General features: G+C 37.4%; 1 pseudogene; it reads right to left on the bottom strand.

Annotated features, from left to right (window-relative positions):
• Nucleotides 1–3023: 3023 nt before the first annotated feature.
• LOC100947568 lies at nucleotides 3024–3869 on the bottom strand (annotated as a pseudogene).
• Nucleotides 3870–4306: the final 437 nt, after the last annotated feature.

Here is a 4306-nt window from a genome sequence, read left to right as displayed (position 1 = left end):
TTTTTTTTTTTTTTTTGGAGGGGCTGCACCTTATGATTAATGTATCTATGAAAATCTGAAAAAATTCAGAATAAAATTTGAATTTTTTCCTTTAGAATGTATATTACCAAATTACTTCTTGATTAAATATTTTTACTGGAATTTGAAGCTTCATTTGGCATATTTTACAAAAAAATTCCAAATCCAATAGTATGTATGTGTATGTAATCATTTATATATACATATATATACATATATATACACACACACACTTATATGAAAATAATGCAGAAGTCTCGTGTTAATAAGAAAACATTTCTTAACCATTTTATTAGGCTGTTACTTATTTCACCATATGTAATTGTTATACTTTTTACAAGATAAATTTTTAAAATGTAAGATATGCTCTTAAACAGTTAAGAACCTATAGTTAAGGGAAAAACAAATGTCTCCTGAGAAGGAAAATAAATCTTCTAACTCTCCACACCAAAGTTTTTGTAGCTTCCCAAAAGTTGTCATCACACTAATGTTCCTTATATCTTAGGGACGTGTAGTCTACCAAATATCCATGCAAGTTTGGTGGTTTTGATTTCCTAATCTGTAGCTGATAGATACAACTTATGATTTTGAAGAAGCATATTTGTGTGTAGAGGTTGGTGATGCGTGTGCTCTGAGGTTTTACTCATTTGAGATCTGGAGGTAGAGTAACTGGTAATAATGATTCGTGATTAGCAAGGGTGAGAGGCAGGGGGAAAAAAGATATGCTTTTAACAAAGTATTTATCTACAGATACCTATTAATAAGGAGAAAAATCAAATAGACTGACAGAGACATGAAAAATTACTAGAATGATGAGAAATATAACTGACCCCCAAATGACAAATTCATAGAATGATCATCAAATGAATAGAAAAAGATACTGGAACAGTTGCTCCAACTGTACCTCACATGTGTAAAAATCTAGAGAAAGATTGAATATGTTAAATGGTAACATAGATGAATAAACAAGACACAAATGAACTTCTAGAGATGAAAGCATAATGTCTGCAATAAAAAATACACTTGATATATATGTAACAGAAGATTAAATTTTGCAGGGAAATGTTAGTAATTGTAAAGGTATAGCAATTGAAGCCATCCAAAAGAAAACTCATTAAAAAAATAAAAAGCTGGACAAATGAACAGGTTAACATTGAGCTGTGGGACCACTTCAAAGAGCCCAATATATGTGTAACTGGAGTCTCCAAAGGAGGGATGTTTTAAGTGGTGGTTTTAAAATATGACCATGATGAGCTCAGTGCCTGTAGCTCAGCAGCTAGGGCACCAGCCACATACACCAGAGCTGGTGGGTTTGAGTCCAGCCCAGTCCTGCTAAACAACGACAACAACAACTGAAAAATAGCCAGGCGTTGTGGTGGGTGCCTGTAGTCCCACCTACTTGGGAGGCTGAGGCAAGAGAATTGCTTAAGCCCAAGAGTTTGAGGTTGCTGTGAGCTGTGACACCACAGCCCTCTACTGAGGGCGACATAAGACTATCTCAAAAAACAAAAACAAAAACAAACCCTGAACATGATGACTATCTAAGTCCTTGAGAAGACTTGTTTAGAAGACGAAGCCCAATATGCATCTGCTGGAATGTGAAATGGACTTAGTGATTTGCTTCTAAAACATAGAGTGAAGTGGCAATAATGACTTGTGCCTTTGAAAGGAGGTCATAAAAGGACCTGTGATTTCTCTTAGTCACTCTAAGAGAAAATTAGCTGCCATATTGTGGTAACAGGTCCATGTGGCAAGAACCTAAAGCTTTCTGCCAAAAAGAATCAGGCAAATGGGGCCTTCTGACAATAGCTATGTGAGGGAGCCATTCTTAAACAAATACTTTATCCTAGTCAGGTCTCCAGATGCCGGCAGCCCTGTCTGACAAATGACCACAACTGCCTGAGAGACCCTGATTCAGCCTGTCTGATACCTTTCTCCTGAATTCTAGACCCCTGGATAGATGATATAATATTAGTTGTTTGAAGCTGCTGGATTTTTACAACAATATGTTCTGTAGCAGTAGATGACTAATACCCATTTTGGTACCTGAAAGTGTGGAGCTACCATAAAATAATCCTATGATGTGAGAGTGGCCATCAAACTGAGCAGTGAGAAGAAGCTGGGAGAATTTAGGAGGGTTTGTAAAACCTGAAATAGCCCAGAACAAAGTATTTGTAAAAGCATCATGGACTTTTAGTAGGGGCTTAAGGGAAAGTGAGAAAAATCTTATTTAAAATTGGAGGCGAGTGGATACTTGTAACCACGAAATGGGAGTTAGTAACGCAGTCTCTTCTGATATTGTTGGAAATGGAAATAGGCGTAATGAACTGGAGGATCTGGCTGAGGATATTTCTAACCTAAGTGTTGAACATGATGCCTGGTGGCTTCTTGCTGCTTTTAGCAAAATGTGAGAGGAAAGAGATGAAGTGGAAGGGCTGTAAAACATTAATGATTAGAGGTTTTATAGCAGTGAAAATTATCAGACTTCCCAGAAGGCAAACAATGTTAAAATTAACCAATGACTTTCAAGAAATGAATCAAATACAGTTGACTGCAAGAAAATCATTGTCTAAGAAGGAAAACCAGGATATGAATGCAAAATCCTTTCTTTTGTTCACAGAAATATCTATGGTCATGTCTCAGCAAAAGGTCCATGAAGAATTTTATTAATCATCTCATGGATCCTCTCAATCAATGGTACATTTTTAAATAAGCTTAAGGGCATTGTCCTTCCTGTCACATTAGAAGTCCCAGGTAGAGAGGATTCATCTTGTAGGGATTTGTGAGTATGACTTTTGAGAATGAAGTAAATCCCATTATTATTCATGGAGGATCCACAAAGTTTTCAGGTACTTATGTTTATTAAACTCTTCAAACTTGCAATAAAAGGCACAAAGACAATACAAATGAAAAGGTTTTTGAATTGCCCCAACTTTTTTTTTTCATAAATAAGACTATTTGTCATTATTAAAAGCCTGCATTTTAGACAGATTCTTGGACTGGTGGTTCATATCCATCAGCTCATTCAACTTTAGCACCTGTCTCGTCCCCAGTAGCTTTTCCAGAACTATGACCTTCACCATGAGTCTTCCCAATTCAAACTTGGGCTTCTTCAGCATTTTTACTTTTCTAAGGAAGATATCGAGAAGAGGATAAATAGATTGCCAAGCCTTTTCTATGTCTTTCCCAATGTTTTTTAGAATCAATTTATTGACTGTTTCTTGCAAGTCATTTTTCTGCACTTATCTGGTCATGATTTCCATTATCTTCCTCTGGATTTGGTAAACCTGGTGGTGCTGGGTGTATCTGATTGTTGGATTTTTTTTAGTAAAACCAACATGGAACAGATGAAGCAAATGACCATCATTAGTCTTGACCTCAACATGAGCTTCAATCACAGTCTGCCTTTTGTTTTTGATTGGGTTTGGGTTTGAACCTGCCACCGGCATATGAGGCCAGCGCCCTACTCCTTTGATCCACAGGCACCACCCACACAATCTGCCATTTTTTAACCATAGAACACATTTATCACAGGTAAGATCCATGCTGTGGAAGTCATTCAGGCAGTTTTTGCCCTGAACGTCTTCAGTAATCAGCTTGAATTTTGTAAATGCAACTTTATCACTCTGTGAATCAGCAAGACTCACTTCAAACATGTGACCTTTGAGGCCATGGGATGCAATCTTGGTTCCTTGAGTCCTGGCTACTAGTGTTTTCCCAATATTTCTAATAATGAACAAAGCAGGTGCTTTCGCATCACACCAATCTTCCTTAGAAAATGGGTCAACCACTTTCTTCTTGGCTCCTCTTTTTGCCGCCATTTCTAAGTGCTTGTTCTTGCCAACTGCCATGGTGGTGCTTGGAGAGGGGAAAAGGCGGCAGTGCAACTTGCCCAAGAATTTAGGAGCATAGAATTCCCCAAATTTGCTTGGAAGAAAGTAGGATAAGAAAATTATGAGCCCGTATATCTGAGCTACCTTTCACACAAAAGAAGGATGATTGACCAGTGGAAACCAAGAGCCTAAAAGGTGTAATTAAGAGCCCCCAAAAGCAAAGACAGGAGTCAAGGAGAATTATCCACTGAGAGGACCAGGATGAGTGATCATCAGGAAACTCCTAACACTTTCCAGATTAGTGTGCTTCAGTTATTTGGTGACTTCCATTTTTTCCCTTTTTAAACAGGAACATCTGTAGTAGTTATAACTGCCACACCCATTGTATGTTGAGTGGACAGTGTCTGATTATGTCTTAGCTCATACTTCAATAGCTGTATTTAAGTAACTAAATT

This window comes from Otolemur garnettii, unplaced genomic scaffold, assembly GCF_000181295.1.
Source record: "Otolemur garnettii isolate 467f Iridium unplaced genomic scaffold, OtoGar3 scaffold00054, whole genome shotgun sequence".
Taxonomy (NCBI): domain Eukaryota; kingdom Metazoa; phylum Chordata; class Mammalia; order Primates; family Galagidae; genus Otolemur; species Otolemur garnettii.
Note: the sequence above shows the minus strand (reverse complement) of the source record. Positions and strands in the feature narration are given on the sequence as shown.